The sequence below is a fragment of the Gorilla gorilla genome, chromosome 1 (assembly GCF_029281585.2).
Source record: "Gorilla gorilla gorilla isolate KB3781 chromosome 1, NHGRI_mGorGor1-v2.1_pri, whole genome shotgun sequence".
NCBI classification, from domain to species: Eukaryota; Metazoa; Chordata; class Mammalia; order Primates; family Hominidae; genus Gorilla; species Gorilla gorilla.
The window spans coordinates 51,236,074-51,248,986 of NC_073224.2; the positions used below are offsets into that span (position 1 = coordinate 51,236,074).

Consider the following 12,913-nt stretch of genomic DNA (forward strand, 5'->3'; position numbering starts at 1 on the left):
CCAGAGCAGCCAGCACACACTCATAACTAGACTGTGAGATCCTTCAGGACAAGAATGGGGCCTTAACATTTTTGTTTCCCTGGTGCCTTACACAGAGTAAGGAGCCCACCAGGTACTCAGCATTTGTGGAACGAATGAACAAGTGACTGAATGAGGCCATCGAGCCACTGCTTCATGATGACTTGTTTAAGCCTCTTTCCTCTACAGATATGGAAACATTAGATCCCTCAAGGACAAAGACTGTATCTTAGTTACCTTTAAGATCCAGGACACACTGCCACGTGCAATAAATGTTGGTGCCTTTCCTTCCACTTTCAGGCAGGCCAGGGACCTGTTTCTAGGTGTATCTTCTCATTAGGCCATCTCCTGTCCTAGTTAGACTTGAGCATGATTGGGGTGGGCCTGGCCCTGTCCTCTTTCTGGGCACACTAGAGTAAGCCTAGACTGTCCAATCACCCAGCCCCAGACTCCCCGGGGCATGCTTCCTCCTCAGTTTTCTTGGCTTTCAGAGGGAACAGGAATACAGGGATTGGTACCCAAGCAGATGGACGGGGGACTAGGGAGAAACCAACAACGTGCTACTCATCCTGCCATGGGGACCTCTGCATCTCCTCTAGCCCGAAACTCCACTGTCCCCAGCCAGGTGATGGTCCCTCTTCTGTGCTCCCACAGCTTTCTGACATCCCAAGGCAGGGCACTTGGCTCCCTGTCCTGTAACTGTTTACTTGTCATTTCCCTAGTTTGCCTGTGGGCTTTTTAAGGGCAAGCACTGTGGCGTGACTCGTCATTGCACCCCCAGAGCCTGACCCAAGGCCTAAGACAAAGTGAGCCTTCAAATGACCAGCAAATGATATATGAAAGCTGGACTCGAGGCCTCAGCTGAAACCTGACCCTCTTCCTCTAGCCAGCATGTGGCCCAACAGCAGTGGGAGACGGGCTGAGGCAGTGGGGGCAGTGTCCTGCCCAGCAATTACTCCCCCAGTGAGGTCTGTGGAGGTTTTTGGGCTGGAGGCACCATCCTACAGTGAGGGGTGGACTGGAATGAGAAGAACCCGAATGAGAAGTTCCTCCTGCAACATGCATTGAGCTAGGGCCTCCAGGGCTGTGGGGAAGGGGTTTGGAGGGGCCTGTGGCCCTCTTCCTGGCTCTATCACTCAGGGAAGATTCTCAGAGCCTTGTAGGGCAGGTGCACTACTCAGGCTCAGATGTTGGCCTTGACCCCTACAGATGACCCTTTCTGACCCCACACGACCTCCCATCTAGCCCCTCTGTGTGGCTCCACTTCAGTCCTACTGATGTCCACCCTGCTGCTCTCTGGCTTCCTGAGGCTTAAGGAATAGAGGTACATATTGCATCTTCTGGTATTTTCCTTTTGACCTTTTTTGGGGGCCCAGCTAAAGCTGGTCTGCACTCTCTGAGGAGGCTCAGGATGTCCAAGTGATACGATGGGACAAGGAGCCCTTCTGTCAGTTCTGGTCCTGGGCATACAGAACATCCCAGATCAGAGACCAGAGCAAGGGGCAAGGGCCAGGATAGGCCTGGCCTCCATCTCCCCCATCCTCCTGCCTCCAGAGAAAGCCCGCCTTACTCTCCCAGCCAGAGAAGCCCTCTCTGCTCCTTTTATCAGCCCTCTTTAAAGACACTCAAGGAAGGTCCTTCCCCAACTGTCCTGTGTTTTTGAGATCCCAAAGTCTGGAACCTTTCCTTAGGTCTTCCTTAAATACCAGAGGAAACAGCTTGTTTCCTCTCCACTTGCTCTGGCACAGAAACTGGCGCCTATCATCTTTTATACAATAAATTGGAGAAGAAAAGAAGAGTGTTGAGTTTACCCATCCAATAGCCCTCTCTCAGCCAGATATCCCGTGTCCAGCTCTCCTGCTGGCCTGTCATGGGACCTTCAGTCCTGTCTCTGGGTTTCTCTCCATGCCCAACTTTGGCAACAGAACTGCAGGGGCCTTTGAGCCTGGCATCCCTGGGGACCTCTCAGTCTCATGAGGAGGGAGGGAATGGGGAGGATTTCCCAGCATCTCTAAACCATATTCCTATTTATACTCTACCCCCACCAGCTGGCCCACGCCGCCCAGTGCCCACATTCTGACAAGAACCCCTGGCTGGTCGTCTCCAACTTTCCTCATTCCAATCTGAGAGACTAGCTTAAAAAAAGCAGCTTCATGTCACCGCCAAGAACTCCACTGGGCTCCTCTGACCAGCTCCCAGCTTCTGGTCACTTGGATTGCCCCGCCTCTCCCTCCTCACACTCCGCATGGCCTCCCTCCCACCAGGCTGGGCCCAGGAGGCCTCCTTGGCCTGCACGGCCTCCCCCAGGCCTCTGAACATCTCATAGTTGTTCAACTGTTCTCTAAATGTCTTTTATCAGTGTCACTCACTCACCAGGGTTCAGCCTCTTCAAAGTCACTCACTCATTTCACCAGCACCTGCTCAGCGCCAGGCACTGTCCTGGGCCCTGGGCCTCGGATTCCACTCCCTTTGGCTGCCTGGGTCTCCTCCTGCTTCTTCCTTCCTCCCGGGTCTGGTGGACTTACTTCCTCTACCTGTCCCTTGAATGTCAACACTCCCACAATTCTCTCTTTGGCCCTTTGCTCTTCCTCTCTGGGCATGCTTCCTGGGTGACCTCATCCCCTCCCGAAGTGGAAACCACCACCCGCGTGCTGATGACTCCAGATCTGTAGCCCTGGCCCCACCAAGCCCCTCAGCTCCAGATGCTTGGGTGCAGCTGCCTTCTGGGCACCCTGCCTGTGTGTCCCCCAAGGGTTCAGTTTGAGGTGTGTGTGTGTGTGTTTTCTTTTGGAGACGGAGTCACCCAGGCTGGAGTGCAGTGGCGTGATCTTGGCTCAGTGCAACTTCTGCCTCCCGGGTTCAAGCAATTCTCCTGCCTCAGCCTCCCAAGTAGCTGGGACTACAAGCGCACGACACCACACCCAGATAATTTTTTGTATTTTAGTAGAGATGGGGTTTCACCATGTTACCCAGGCTAGTCTCGAACTCCTGAACTCAGGTAATCCGCCCGCCTCGGCCTCCCAAAGTGCTAGGATTATAGGTGTGAGCCACCGCACCTGGCCGAGATGTGTTTTTAAGTGAAGAGGACAGATGTGTACAGTTTGTAAAAGCTGTACGTATGCAGGATATACACATGTGTCACAGGCATGCACATATAAACACAGCACACTGTTAGATAACCCAGAAGGTGGTAAGTCAAAACACCAGCAGTAGTTATTCCTGGGTGGTAGAATTACGGGTGATTTTAATGCCTTCTTTTTGCTTATCTGCATCTTCTAATATTTCCATAATGAACATTTATTGCTTACATAAGAAGAAAATAGCAACGCTTCTTTTTAAATGAAAAGAAAGTACTTTTAGATTGAGATCCTGGAGCAGTTTAGTGCAAGGCCTGGAGAGAACTATGATTATCTTGAGCAGGGGTCAGCAAACCTTTTCTGTGAGAGGCCAGACAGCCACTATTTTAGGCTTTGCGGGCCATCGTCTCTGTTGCAACTCTGCAACTCTGCCTTTGCAGCACAAAAGCACCCACAGGCAAGATGTAAATGAATGAGTTTGGCCTCGCACCAGTAAAACTTTACTATGAACACTAACATTTGAATTTTATACAATTTTGAAGGGTCACAAAACTTTATTTTCTTCTTTTGACTTTTTACCGACCGCTTAAAAATGTAAAAATCATTCTCAGCTCATGGGCCATACAAAAACAGTCGGGACTTGGCCAAGAGCCACGGTTTGCCAACCCCTGGCCTTGAGCATCCAGTGCCTGTGTAGTGTTTGAATCCAGCATCCATTTCTTTGCGAGGTACTTGTTCTCCTCCTAATTGACAGGGCTGAGGCATTCCAGGATTTCCTTGCCCATCTCAGCATGGCAGGGACCAGGTACCCAGCCATCAGCTGGGGCAAGCCCCTGGCTCTACCGTTTGGAGGAACAGGAGGCTGAGCCCCTCTTGGGATCCCAGCACACAGCTCGCCTTGTTAGCAGGACTGGCAAAAGTCGGAGCCTCAGACCAGCAGCCTCGGAAGGGGCTTTGGAAATCCCCTGGTGTGCACCCTCATGTTTCAGGCAAAGAAGGCAAGACTCAGAAAGGTGAGCGATCTGCCCGAGGCCACTGAGGGTGACAGGGCAGAGCTGGGACCACACTGTGGGCTTCTGACTTTGTGCAGGGTTGGAAGGGACTGCATGGGTCTGCGTAGAGACGGCACTCCCTTTATTGGTCACCACAACCAAGAAAGTCACAGCCTCCCCAAGGGCCACCTTCCTTGGGAAGGAGCCATGCCAGGTTTGGCACCCACACAGAACATGGCACCCAGCCCAGCCACAGCAGGGGATCCTGCCAGCTGGGCTCCACGGCAGGATCAGGGAGGCGCTCTGTGACCCCTTTCCTGGGCTCATCCCATGTTGCAGGCAGAGTTGGGAGCCAGTGCTGCTTTGTCAAGAGTGATGCCCTCTAGCATAACACCTACTGCCCACCTGCTTCCAGGCAGTGGGTCCTGCCAGGATGTGGGAAGGACAGCCCTGTCACCTCCTGGGCTGGTCACCCCGCAGCCCGGGGTGCTGGGTGGCTGGGGCCAGAGAAGAGAAGAAGGTCTGGTTCCTGAGGAGACTCCCCAGGCAGAAAAGGGCAGGCTTCTTTAGGGAAGCAAGGTGTGAGGGCAGTAATCATTCTGGAGCTCTGAATTTCCCTCGATAATGATAAGATGGGGAACAGTGTTCAGAGTGAGGGAGGGTAGAAATTTTTTTTTTTTTTTTGAGACAAAGTCTTGCTCTGTCACCCAGTCTGGAGTGCAGTGGTACAATCTTGGCTCACTGCAACCTCTGCCTCCCTTGTTCAAGCGATTCTCGTGCCTCAGCCTCTGGAGTAGCTAGGATTACAGGTGCCTGCCACCATGCCTGGCTAATTTTTGTATCTTTAGTAGAGATGGGGTTTCACCATGTTGGCCAGGCTGGTCTTGAACTCCTGACCTCAGGTGATCCACCTACCTCGGCGTCCCAAAGTTCTGGGATTACAGGTGTGAGCCTCCGTGCCTGGCCAGAAACATTTTAAGAATAGAGTTCTCTTCCCAATTTGGGGGCTGAGCCCTGATGTTTGTAGGGACGCTGATTTCAGAAAAAAATATCAAGTGGGGCCAAAGGCACTGAGAACTACCAAATGTAGCCCATTAACTCTGCCACCACCCCTTGATAATGACATCAGGTAAAGCAAAGAGCTACTAGGTGGACATTATCTCACTGGAGTCCTCGCAATCACATGAGATAATAGTATTATCCTCCTATTTTATAAATGAGGAAACTGAAACCTGGGTGAGCAAATTACTTAACCTAAGGCAACCAGTTACTGAGTGGAAGAGGCAGAATCTGAACTGACCCCAAAGTCCATAAACTGCCTCCACCCATGGTGGACAGGAGACATACACTCAACATATAAATAATGATGAGTGCACCAGCCAGACATTATTGGGTCATCTTGTCTATCCCGACTCCACCATTTCTAGGGAAGACTTTTATTTAATGGTGGGGGTAGGGAGGCTCAGAGGGTGGGACCATTATCAGGAGTTCCAGGAAAGAGGATCTCATCATAGTCCTTTCAAAAGTTCTGGCCCATGTCTCCCAGAGCAAGGTGTCCAGTCTCTTCAGGGTTACTCATGCTGTCAGGGAGCTTTGCTTCAAGACCCGTTTTTTGTTTTGTTTTGTTTTGTTTTTCGCCCAGGCTGGAGTGCAGTGGTGCGACCTCGGTTCACTGCAACCTCCACCTCCTGGGTTCAAGCGATCCTCCTACCTCAGCCTCCCTAGTAGCTGGGATTACAGGCACACACCACCATGCCTAGCTAATTTTTGTATTTTTAGGAGAAACAGGGTTTCATCATGTTGGCCAGGCTGGTCTCAAACTCCTGGCCTCAAGTGATCCACCCGCCTTGGCCTTCCAAAGTGCTGGGATTACAGGCATGAGCCACCACACCCGGCCTAAGACCCTTTTCAATCTTTTTTTTGACAAGTTCTCGTTCTGTTGCCCAGGCTGGAGTGCAGTGATGCAATCATGGATCACTGCAGCCTCAACCTCCTAGGCTCAAGCGATCCTCCCCTCTCAGCCTCCCGAGTAGCTGGGACTACAGGCGCGTGCCACCACACCTGGCTAATTTTTGTATTTTTTTAGAGATGGGGTCTTGCCATGTTGCCCAGTCTGGTTTCGACCTCCTGGGCTCAAGCAATCCGCCCACCTCCCTTTTCAGTTTAAAACCAAACCTCACACTTGCCTCACTACCCCTCCTCCTCTGCAGATGTAGCTGTGGAGATTCTAGGAGCAGATGGGCTCTTTCAGACAGGAGGTCTGGCGGAGCTGCGCCCACGGCTTTTCCTCTTCCAGACTTGCTGCTGAACCACTGGCCAGCTCCAGCCAGGCCCAGCTACCAGCTCTGTAGTGATCCTGGATCCCAGACCCTTGGCCTGAGCTGTTGTGAGCCCAGCCTGTGTGTGCATGTGCATGCAGGTGTGTGTGTGTAAGCAGCTGTGGGAGCCAGGACAAGATTAACCTTGGTCTGCTCCCACCCCCTGGATGTGGGAAAGTGCCCACTCAGCAGGGAATGCCTGGAGGGCAAAGGTGAAAAGTCCAGGGAAGGGGACGTAAGGGGTTATGGTGGGATACAGAGCCGAGGAAGAGAAATGTGACTTATTGCCAAAGGTGGGCTAATCAGGTGGGCCTGGAACCAGGCCAGCCACTCACCCTGAACAACAGAGCAGAACAGGGACTGCAATTAATTATCAGGGGAGGGTCCTCCTACCTCAGGGAAAGAAGGCACTGCCAGAGGCCCCTCAGAGCAGGAGGCTGCTGCCTCTCCAGCTCCCAGTGCCTGCCTCATTCATAACTGCTAGAAGGTAGGGCCCCCACAGCACAGATTCCTGGCCCCTCCTGGAAGATTTCCATCCAACCCATTCCGCTACCACCACCACCATTCTCTTACACAGAGCCCTCCTCCCTAACCTGGAAGAGCAGTAAAGATTCTGTCTAACTAAGGGCTTGGCCTGATGGGGCTGGGAAAATCTACCTTGGTCTCTAGACCAGCCCTGGTGCAATCACCAGGAAATTCCCTTTCCAAACAAGCATCACCAACCACTATAGCTACCAGTTATTTAGTCTCTGCTACATGCCAGGCACTGTGCATTATTTCTTTTTTTTTTTTTGAGACGGAGTCTCGCTCTGTCGCCCAGGCTGGAGTGCAGCGGCGCAATCTCGGCTCACTACAACCTCCGCCTCCCGGGTTCACGCCATTCTCCTGCCTCAGCCTCCCGAGTAGCTACAGGCACCCGCCACCACGCCCGGCTAATTTTGTGCATTTTTTTTTTTGACGGGGTTTCACCATGTTAGCCAGGATGGTCTCGATCTCCTGACCTCGTGATCCGTCCACCTCGGCCTCCCAAAGTGCTGGGATTACAGGCGTGAGCCACCGCATCTGGCCTAAATCTTATAACAGCCCTCTATTATGATCCTCATTTTACAGATGAGGGAACGGATGCTGGGAGAAGTTCACGAGTGTGCTAGTGAGGGGAAGGTCACATAGCTACTATATGCTGGAGCTGGATTCTACCAAGGCCAGAAGTTTGCCCTCCCCTTTAGGTCTCAAGCTCAGTTAGAGAAGAACAGAAGGAATCAGAGGACAGGTAGATGGAGATGCTGGACAAAAGTCCCAACAGGGTGATCCCAGAAAGTAGAGACTTGGTTAGGGTAGGAACCGGGAAGAGTCAAGCTGGGCTCTGCCCCACAGTGTAGGACGCATTCCCCTGAGTGCAGGACGGCCCAAGTAGGCAGAGGACAGAGTCCGAGTCTGTAGAGGAAGCAAATGCACCCTGAAAGGCAGCTCCATGTCCTCTAGACCTGAGTGGGGGTTTGCACGGCTGGCAACCTGATCCCACGAGATCTCAGACCAAGAACCTATTTGCTCCTCGGATCTGGTGCCCTCTCTTCTGTGCCCCATGGAGAAGCCTGGCTCTGCCTAGTGCAGGACAGACAGATGGGAGCCTCAATATTTGGAGCACCACCCCCATTCTTCCTTCTCCTGAGGACTGACGCAGACCAGAGAACTCCAGAGTGGGCCGGAACCTCCCCACAATGGGGAAGGGGTTGACAGCAGGGGCTTGGGGTCAGACGGAAGTGGGCTGGATCCCACCTCTGTGTGACCTTGGAAAAGTTGGTCTCTCAGAGACTCAGTTTCTTCACCTGTAAAATGGGGATGATAACAATACCTACTTCATAAAGTCGTGACGCACTGCTTGGCACACAGTAGATATTCAACAAACGGTGGCCACTAAGGCTTGTCTACTCTGCCTCTGGCACCCCCGATAAGTTTGGGAAGAACTTCTGGCACACGTGGAGAGCTTCTTCCATTCTCCTGGCAGGGTATGGGGAGAGTCCTGGGAACCCAATGGTCAGGTACACCCCAGATTAAGGGTGGGGGAGGGGTCAGCCCCACAGCCTCCTCAGCTGCACAAGAGGTGGCTGGGAAAGGGTAACCCGAGATAGCAGCTTTGCTGTGGCAAGGTGACCCTCTCTCTGGAACGCCTTCAGGATGCAAACCCGGACCTGGAGCCAGTGTCGCCCTGTACTCCACCGACCCTCAGCACCCTCAGCACCATTTTCCCAGGCCCCTCCCAAGGCCAGGCTAAAGGCAGGGGATATCTGAGGACGTGCCAGTCCACCAGGCGCTCCAGGCATCCTCTCAGGCCCGTGTCCAGGAATGTGCTGCATGCCCATGCCCGGGTGGGGAATGCCACGCGAACATGCCGAAGCTCACTGGGTGCTGACACAGGAGGGGCAAGCCGGTGGTGTTAGTGAGTCACAGGGCCCAGGCCACAGCTGGGGAACTGCCGAGGGCTGGGCTAGGGGTGGGGAAGAAGGGGAGACAGTAGCAGATAGCGCAGAAGAGGTTCCAGGGCCTCTCACTCCCACAGTGTCGATCCTCCCACCCCGACTGCCGGGAGGTGCCCAGAGAGAATGAAGAGAGGCAGGGCTGGTGCCTAGAAGGGTGCTGACCCTGCAGCACAGAAAACCCCTCACTGTTTCTGCAGCCCAACTCCCACCCAGCAAAAGGTCTGCAGACACCTTCAGGGAATCCCCGCCCCCCACAGGGCGAAAGCAGAGGCCTCCAGTCCAGACCCGATTTTGAATTTCAGATTCCTGATGGTGTCCCTCAACTACAGCAGAATCCTCAAGGCACATCTCCTTAGCCCAACAGGTCACCGCCCACTCCCCCCCGCCCCACCCAGCCTCCTTTCCCTCTGCTGCATTAACCCTCTGTCGCCTGCTGATGAGGGGTGGAGGGGGGCACTGCCCCTTTGGTCTTCCGGGGTGGAAAGAGAGAAGCAGCAGCATTCCCCAGACCCCTGCCTCCCCCAGAACTGGGACCTGCAGGGCTTCACGTGTCCTTCCACGTTCTTCCCAGGGCTCCGGCCTCCCACCCCCTGCCTGCCGCTCTGGAAAGTTCACCAGAGCCCAGGAAGCCCTTCAAGGCAGCGATGTGGCCCCACACTCTCGGGTCCTTTGGTCCCTGGAGACTCCTGACCCTTGCCCTTCCCAGAATGAAGGGAGCTTAGAAAGCGCCTGGTTCGGGACTGGGTGGAAAACTTTGCTTTGTAGGGTTCAGACGGGAGCCCAGGGGCCAAAGTGATCCCAGATGGAGACTCCCTGAGGGGACGCGGGGTCTGAGATTGCAAAATAACCCTCCCTCTCAAGCACCTGGAACTTACGAGTGGCCTTTCGAGGGCACCCCCCACCCCTCAACACACAACACAGTATCACACAGATCACGCCTCGTGATCTCTGCTCTCCCCTCGCCGCTCCGGTATTTCCCTCCAACCTCTCGCCCCAGGGCAAAAGCAAAACTGCGCCTTTAAGAGCCGTTCCGCTTACCTCTGCTCCTTATACCCGGCGCCGCGGTGCCCCCTCCTCCGACCTCCCCCTTCCTCCCCGGCGCACCGCCCGCGGGACTCACAGCGCGTGTCCTGGGGGCCGCGGTGCGCCCGCTCCCTCCCGGGCACGGGGCAGCTTCCCCTGCTCCGGAAAGGTGAGCAGTTCCCCAGAGAAGCTGCAACCTGAGCTGGCCGAGGAGGAGGTAGAAGGGGAGGGGAAGGGAGGGAGTGGAGGAAGGTGGGGAAGAGGAGGGAGGAGGAGGAGGAGGAGGAAGGAAAATGCCCGGCCCCCGCCAGAGTTTTTCACATGTACAAGTTGACTCCGCCCCCGGCCCTCCCGCCCTGCCCACAGCCGCTACCAATCCCCAGGGCTCCCTCTGCCCGGGTGCCCACCCCTTTCTCCCACTCTGGGAACCAGGGTCCAAGTGCCTCTTCCTGTTTCGTTTCTAAAACCGGCCCTGAGAGCCTTGGCTAGGGGATGAGGCCTTCTGGACTGGATCACCCCAGGACACCAAGGCGCCAGGGGTACACTGAGAGTGCCTGCCTATCTCTAAAAGCGGTGTTCCTACCTCTCTTAGGTACCTCCCTGACCTGGCGCCCTAGGAACGAATGTGCATGGACAGATTTTGGTGGTCATTTTCTTGACAATAGTAGCCCTCGGGCTCCCCTTCTACCCTATCCAGTGGGACTTGTCACTTACCTTTCCCGACAAAGTTCCCACCTCTCCAGGACCTGAATGAAGCCCTTGTTACCAGCCATCATTCACATTTCCCTCCCCGAAGGATAATTCAACGTGTCCTTTTGGAATTAAACTCCACAGGATATTTGAGAATCATCCTTCTTGGGTTACAGAATGGCTAGTTCAGCTAGTGGCACTCTCATTTTACAGAAGGGGAAACTGAGGCCCAGCAAAGCAATTGAACTGGCCCAAAGTGCCGCAAGAGTTAATGGCGAGCCATGATTAGAAGTCAGGCCAATGGCCATTGCACCCACATCATCTGACTTCAAGGATCAAAAAAAAAACAAAACAAAAATCTGGGGATGGGGGTGAAGGGCACAGTGCCCCACCGCCAGGCCCCTCTCATCTCTGCTTCCTCCTGAGGGCTGTGAGGAGAGGAGGTGTGCCTTGGATCTATGGCACCTCATCAAGGCAGTCTGTGTCCCCTGCCCTACCAGAGGGCTTGGCTGCTGCAGTCTGGGGTCTCCCAAAGGGAAAGTCTCCTTAGGAGGGGGTGCTCCACAGTGTACATGTGCTTCTACCTGAACCCTTTCCCTGGGGACTGTGAGTTGTTGAGAATAGAACAGTTTCCTTCTGGAAGACATGGGCCTGAGGTCCCACTGTCAGCTGGAGACAGGAGAATTAAGGAAGACACTGGGCCCATGCATGAAAGTGACCTGTGGGTAATTGACATCTCACAGAGGGCCTCCCAACTCTTTTTTTTTTTTACCTCGCTTTCTCTGCCAAGGCATGCAGATTTCCTGGGCACAGCACTTCCTAAAAATGAAACTGCGAAGTGTTGTCGGGCTGCATGGATCCAGAGCCTTTAGGTGTGCAGCAACCTGCCTGGCTCTGTAGTCCAGTGGATGGTGAGAAGCCTGGGGAGCAGGAGGCCATAAAGAGGTTTGGAAGGGGCAGGGAGGGAAAGGGAGAAGGACTATGGCTAAGGAACTGTTTGCTGGTGGATTAGAGAGAGTGGGGCCAAAGGGTAGAATTTCAAGGAACTAGGGGGGTGAAGTCAAGAGGTCTCCACAAACACTTTCTCAACATCTCTTATGTGCCAAATGATAGCCAGGGCTCTGGGCACATAAGATGAATATAACCCAGTCCCTGCCTTCAAGAAGCTTATGGTGTAATGGGGCAGGGAAGCAAACAGTTAGGATGCTATAGGAGGGGGCTTAGTGTTACAGATGGCTGGGAGGAGCTGTTCTGCTTGAGGTGAGGGTTACAGGATGAGGGGACAAGAGAGAGGAGGAAGGGTTTTCCCTGTTTTTTCCAGGAGGGGTAATCCCTTGTGCAGAGTGCAGGGGTGACAGAATATGGACCCACAGTTCCATGAGGTCAGAACTTAAAGTCTGGGGTGGAGGTGACACTGTAGAGGCAGGCAGGTGCTGGGTCCTGAAGACCCCCAACGTGGAGGCTGATCCTAGTGGAAAATGAGAATGAGCTTAGACCACACAGTGGCAGCAGGGAGGAGAGGAGGGAACTGATTTGAGAGATAGGTAGGAGACAGGGTCATGGAGCCTTGTGACTATTGGATTCTAGAAGATAAGGGAGCCAAGAGTGTCAAGATTGGAAGCACTGATGTGATAGGCTGAGTGGGACCTTGGAGCTTCTTAAGTGAGCCTTGATTCCCAGCACCTCCTTAGATTGCTCTGTGAACTTGGGCAAGTGAACTAACCTTTCTGAGGCCATCTGTAGAACAAAGTTGCTAAAATCAATCTTGTATGGTTGTTGTACATATTAGGGTAATGTATGCTAAGGGCCTGGCATAGGACTTGGCTCATAATGGAGAACTCAATAGATAGTAAATATAATTACCATCATTCATGCATTCAGCAAACATTTATTGAACATCTGCTATGTGACAAGGACTATACTGGATCCTTGCATTGGATAGATGATTTTAAGTCTGAGTTCCTATTCTCATGTAGTTCACTGTTCAGGTGGAGAAGGATATGCAGAGGCAGTCACCCACCAAGGCAATATGGGCTGAGCAGAGGAAGAAGCCCTTAACTCTGCCCAAGAGAATTTGGGACAGCTCCACAGAGGAGAGATGACAGCTGAAATGATGTAGGGCCAGCCACCTGCTCGGAGCCTGTCACATCACCCCCTGCCCCACCACCACCACATGGGATTGCTTCAGAATCTCTGAAAGCTTCAGTTTTGAAGCATCGTCTTGCTTCTCAGGGTTGAAGGAAGAGGATGAACTGCAGGTGGGCATCTATATGGAGCCCAGAGAATGGCACATCAAGCTTTGGCCACCCCAGGAAAGG

The 12,913-nt window shown here is 53.6% G+C and overlaps 1 protein-coding gene across 4 annotated transcripts in view; it reads right to left on the reverse strand.

Annotated features, from left to right (window-relative positions):
• The window catches only part of CDK18 (cyclin dependent kinase 18), a 28,152-nt gene extending 17,934 nt beyond the window's left edge, over positions 1–10,218 (reverse strand). For 2 of the 4 annotated variants that reach the window (XM_004028251.4, XM_004028252.5), the window contains exon 1: positions 10,003–10,218. The gene's annotated coding sequence lies outside the window, so the exon portion shown is untranslated. Of the gene's footprint in view, positions 1–9,920 lie in introns of all 4 variants that reach the window. The other 2 variants (XM_004028253.5, XM_063709111.1) reach the window with 2 other exon arrangements.
• Positions 10,219–12,913: the final 2,695 nt, after the last annotated feature.